At 42.0% G+C, this 5,969-nt stretch overlaps 1 protein-coding gene across 3 annotated transcripts in view; it reads right to left on the bottom strand.

The window, feature by feature from the left end:
- The window catches only part of Adra1b (adrenoceptor alpha 1B), a 138,063-nt gene extending 133,402 nt beyond the window's left edge, over positions 1 to 4,661 (bottom strand). For all 3 annotated transcript variants that reach the window (XM_029557941.1, XM_029557940.1, XM_029557942.1), the window contains exon 1: positions 4,525 to 4,661. The gene's annotated coding sequence lies outside the window, so the exon portion shown is untranslated. The remainder of the gene's footprint in view (positions 1 to 4,524) is intronic.
- Positions 4,662 to 5,969: the final 1,308 nt, after the last annotated feature.

The following is a 5,969-nucleotide window of genomic DNA, read 5'->3' as shown; positions in this document are numbered from 1 at the left end:
CCTACCTATCTATCTTTCTATCTATCATCTATCTACCTATCTATCTACATCTATCTATCTATCTATCTATCTATCATCTATCCATCTATCACTTTATCCATCATCTATATCTACCTATCTATCCATCTATCTAATCTATGTATCTATCTATGTATGTAGGATTCTAAGCATATATGTATGTATGTATGTATGTATGTATGTATGTATCTCTCATCTATCTATATCTATCTATCCATCTGTCTTAGTTTGTTTCTCCATTGCTGTGGCAAAACACTCTGACCAATACGAACTAGGGGAAGAAAGGGTTTATTTAGCTTACATCTCCTGGGTCACAGTTTATCAGGGAGCCCAAGGTAGGAACTCAGGGCAGGAACCTGGAGGCAGGAGCTGGAGCATAGGCCATGAAGGATTGCTGCTTACTGGCTTTCTCCCCTGGCCCCTGCTCGGCCTGCTTTCTTATACAACACAGGTCCACCTGCCCAGGGGTGGCACCACCCACAGTGGGCTGGGCCCTCCCACATCACTCAACAATCAAGAAGGTGCCCCATGGACATGGCCACAGGCCAGTCCAATGAAGGCAATTCCCTAATTGAGGCTCCCTCAACCCAGGTGTGTCAAGTTGACACTAAAGCTATCCAGCACACCATCTATCATCTATCTACCTATCATCTACTATCTCTATCTATCTATCTATCTATCTATCTATCTATCATCTATCTAATCTATCTACCTACCTACCTACCTACCTACCTATCATCTATCTATCTACGTGTTTGACATAAAAATAGAAAAGGGCCTATGAAGGGGAGGTCTGAAGGGAGGGAAGAGGAGGAAACAGAGAGCATAATGGAAAATAGATGTCATGAAGGCAGGAGGGGGGAACTATTTGCAAAGAGGATGGGGACCAGTAAGAGGAGGAAAGAGGAGACTTTGGCGAGGGCACTGGGGGCAGCAAATAATAGCAAAATATAACCATATACATGTATGAAGATCTTACAATGAAACATATTTCTTTGTGTGTTAACCAAAAAATAAATAAAAAAATAAACTGAAAAAATTGTGTTTTACCTTATTTCTTCTTTGTAATAACCCTAGGAGGTAAGTGTTTATGGTATTGCTGTTTTTATAGAACAGCGTATACGTATGTGTATGTGCAGGTGTGTAAGAGAGCACACTGCCTTATTCTCTTGGGACAGGATCTTTCATTGAGCCTGTAGTCTGCAGTTTTTTCACTAGGCTATCAGCCAGTGAGCCCCGGCATCCTCCTGTCTCCACCTCAACCTCCCACCCTAGTGCTAGGGTTATACATGTACATGGCTTTCCATGGCCTTTTACAGATCGTTGGGGATCAAAACTTAGGTCTTCATACTTAAATAATATTTTCCCTAGGATTACATAGTAGACTGGTGCCAGAAATGGGCTCCAGTATATTCTTGGGTAACAGAGGACATGATTTAAAAAAAAAAACAACAACTAATTTTGCATGTGTTGCTTGAGGCACTTGAACATTTTTCAGAGCTGTTGTGTTTTGATTCACAGAAACATTGGGTAATGATCAAATCATGGTGATTAGTGTATCTGTCATCTTATAGTTTTGTCATTTCTTTATGGTGAGTGTATTATAAACCCTCATTAATTTTAGTTTTGCTTTTTGCTTTGTTTTTGAGAAAAGGTCTCATATTATAGGCTAGACTGGTCTTAAACTTATGGCAATCCTCCTGCCTCATGTGCCTAGGTCCTGGGATTATAGGCATGAGCTGTCATGGCTGGTCCAAATCCCTCTTAATTATTCATCTGTGTAAGGGCACTATTGACTGTATTCATGCTACGGTGCCGCCAGATACCTGACTCACTACAGCTGTAACTTGGCACCCATTGATCAGCCTCTTTCTGTCCCTCTCCTTTCTTTCCTCATTCTCTCTTCACCATTCTCCTCTCAACTTCTGTGAGACAAAAACTTTAGATTCCACAGTTATTGACATCACTGAATATTTGTCTTTCTGTGTCTGACTTATTTCCTTTAACATAGTATCCTGGAGGTTCATCCATATTGTTATGATTCATGGGATTTCATAATCTTTTTAGAGATCATAATTCTTTATCTTCCTAGCCTCTGTATAGTACTTTGTACCCAGTGATCTAGTGATTCTCTTTCTGTTGCTTACAGTCACATAGAACACATGGACTGTGTTCAGCATACAGAAAGCTTGTGGTGCCAGAGAATCAGTGCCAAGGGGACTCGTTGGGTACTGGACTGAGGTGGAAGCCACCCTTCAGTTGGTCAAGGAGGACCTTAGGAGCTATGCTATGATTGGGACTTTCTGCCACATTTTGTTGTGTGGCCAAAGAAATACTGCAAATAATGGGCAATGGTTTACCTCTTTGATCTCAGTCTTGATGGGAAGAAAGGAGAGACTCTCTATAGCCTTAGTGGCTGATCAGAGAAGACTTTCTGAGGAGATACCTACCTACCTCGGTGGGAGAACAAATCCTTGACACATCTACAGAAGCTTAGACTCTGGGTATACAGTCTGTGTCTGAGCAAAGAGAAAAATATTTTCATTGCTATAGAACGTGAGAAAGGAAGAGGATTATAGATCTGCAAGGGGAGACTCAGTCAGCTGCTCTACGTTGTGCACCACATAATCACACCCCAGACTGTCTGATCATTAGGGAATCCTTGAAAGCTTATCAACTTCAGCACAAGTAGATTTTTTTGAAGCAAGGTCTCATGTAGCCCAGGCTGGCCTTGAGCTTGCTATGAAGCTGAGAATGACCTTGAACTCCTGATTCTCTAGCCTCCACCTCCGGAGTGCTTAGGTTAGAGGTGTGTCTCTACCATGCCTAGTTTATGTGCTGCTGGGATTTGAAACCAGGGCCTTAGGCATGCTAGGCAAGCACCCTACCAACTGAGCTACATCTCCAGTCTACAAATAGATTTATTACGGAGAATAGAAAAAGAACTCTTTCTTGGGATATAGAGGTGAAATGAGATTAGTGAGGTAGATAATAAGAGTCCTAACAGCAGGAAAAAGCAAGTATCTTGAGGACAGTTTTAGACATGTCAGGTAAGTGATGACACCTTGAACCCCCAGTTCTATGGTGTATCTATAATTGGTAACATCCCAAAGAGGTCGTACAGTTAGTCTGAGTACAAGTGAAGAAAGAATAGAAAGACCTTTCTGCTGGGCTGGGCATCCTTCAAGGCTGGCAGGAAGAGTTCCCAGGCTGCACTCTGGGATTGATCCTCTCCTGGGTCCTGCTTGGAAACTTTGTTTCCTTCTGCCGTCCTGTCCAGCAGTTTCTGGAGCCATCAACCTGTACCTTTCCTCCCACAACAGAACCTCAGTATGGGAGCTTGCTTTTCCTCACTTTGCCCTGTCAGAACTTGTCCAGTTAAAAAAGTTATAGGATGTCTTTAATGGCAATCTGAATTCAGACCTGGGAGGAAATCCCAGCTTTGGAACTTTCCATCTGTTTGATTTAGGAAAGAGCACTTAAAATTTAAGAACTGTGCTATTTATGTTTGAGTCTCTGTAATGATTTTTTATGTCTGGCACTGTATACACTGCTATATATAAGGATAGGTAAGGTTATTATCTGTCTGTATCTTTAACAGCCCAGCATGGTGCTTGGGAGTTGTAAGGTTTCTGGTAGGAATGAATGAACCAACACAAACTTCTCCTTGCTATTTCTGGGGAACTAAGGAATCTGAGCTGATCCTCAGCTCTGGGAGGATCAGGAGCTCAGATGTGTCAGCGAATATGAAAGAGGCTTTAGAAAAAGATAATTTGCTTGCTTGTTAGAAATTTTATCATACCTAGCTGCCACCTTAGACATAGTTTAGTTAAATCAATTTTATTAAGGAATTCCTATCTGAGAGTTAGCTTTGTGACTTACCTCTGCTGGAGGCTAATTGTGTTTCTGTGTATTTATGTTTTACAAAGGGAGTTTAACTAACCCACAAGAATAATTTGAAAAGTTTATTGAAAAAATGAGTTTTGGACAAAAAGGGAGCTTTCTGGGTTTCTTCAAACAAGAAACAAGAAACTGCCATCTTTAACCATCCCCGGAATTGCCAAGACCATGATATCTTTTCTAATACTTCTGGGGGACTACATTGCAGTGGCAGTGGGCATATCTGTAACTTAGTCTCCAATAACTTAACCTCCAGGGAGAGCCAAGCACAAGAAATCAGGAACAAGTGATGGAGTCGCAGAGGAATTGTGGGAATTAATGATCATTGTGGGCTACAAGCCACGTGTGCTATAGTTTTCTTTTACGTCTAGTGCAAAATCTTCTTCCATTTCATCTTAAGTTCGTTTCTTTTACACAATGACTTTTCTTTCAGAGCACCATGAGTAATTTATGGCTTTGTGATGCCACATCCCACAGGATTACATAAGGAAGAGAGAAAAACAAGCGATTAAGCCAAACTTCATAAAAGGAGACAAGAAAAAAAAGAAACATTTTCAAAAACTAGATTTCATCTCGCCTTGAGTCAGCTGACAGTGTCGTACTCACCAAAAGCATTCATTCAAAGTGCACCCTGTTTCTGTGAAGAGCCTTCAGATCGCCTATTGCCACCAAGATAAGACAAACTCAGGATTAGGTTCCTGGAGATGTCCAACAATGTCCACTGTCCCCCAAATCTTCTTCTTCTCCCCCAAAGTGAACTTTGCCATTGGATTGCAGAAACAACCCATTTATCTGGTTAATGATTGGAGAAAAGCATCGATGGGAGTGATAATATCAGGCTTGCTGTTTCTTTAATATTCGATAATAGGCCTTCAGTGTTTTCAAGGGATTATCTAGTTCTACTCCTGCTTTGAGGGGTAAATAAGCTGTTGACTAGAGACATGAAATGACGTACTCAAAGCTACACAGCTAGATTATCCTTAGCTGAGTGATGGACATATGCCAACCTCAGAGCACCACAGCCTTGGCATTTTCTCAATGAGCTCTCATCTCATTATTTAAGTCAAACTGGTAACATCGCATATTTTCTTTCCTTCTTATTCTCTTTTATTTCTTCTTTTCTTTCTTTTTCCTTCTTGTTCCATCTCTTCTCTTATTTACCTCCTCACCCTTTTTGAGACAGGGTCTTGAGTAGTCCAGGCTATAGATGAGAATGACCTTGAACTCAAGGTTCTCTTGCCTCTGTCTCCCAAATGCTGGGATTACAGGTGCATGCTATCACACCTGACCTGTATATTATTTTTCAACTAACGGGATTTTGGAGCTGATTGGATGGGATTTATTTATTAAGGCTGAGTCCAGGGCAGGCTGGCAACTGCCTGCCAGGCAAGGGCTCTTTTGAAGATTCCCGGGCTAAGGTGTCTCCCCAGCATCTTGGTAGAAGTGACCCAAATGAGAGGGATGAGAGTTTGTTTAAAACTGAAGTCTGACTCAGTGACCTGCCTAAGTACCTGGTTTGTAGAGTAGGCATGGTGACAAGTGGAAGTTGAACTGAAGGAGGACAAGGAGTTCCAGAGGACAAGGTGGCTGAGCTCCATGGTCAGGGTATGGGCTGTGGTCACGGAAGGGGACATCAGAGGGAGGAGGGGCTGAATGGTAGGTAGCAAAATGGCGGAGGAAGGGGTCATGCAGTTCCAACCTTATGGGTAAGGTGGGAAATTCCCAGCCTTTACCTGTGAGAAAAACACGTTAGAGAAAAATGTGTAGAGGGTGAGTCTGTTTATGCCTAACTCTGCCTCAGCCTATGGCATGCAGGGCACCCTAAGAGCACTGACTTAGGAGTCATGATCCTCAAATCTGTTTCTTAGCTCTGTCTTTGTGTGTGCACTCATATGTACAGATGCACAGTATGTGTATGTGTGCATGTTTGTATGTGTATAGGTGCACAGTGTGTACGTGTACGTTTGTGTGTGGAGATGTGTGTGTGTGTGTGTGTGTGTGTTTGTGTAGGCTCAAAGGATAACTTCAGGTGTTCTCAAATGTCACCCATG

This window comes from Nannospalax galili, unplaced genomic scaffold (assembly GCF_000622305.1).
Source record: "Nannospalax galili isolate Female #2095 unplaced genomic scaffold, S.galili_v1.0 scaffold667, whole genome shotgun sequence".
Lineage (NCBI taxonomy): Eukaryota > Metazoa > Chordata > Mammalia > Rodentia > Spalacidae > Nannospalax > Nannospalax galili.
The sequence above is the reverse complement of the archived record's forward strand: the minus strand, read 5'-3'. Positions and strand labels throughout refer to the sequence as shown.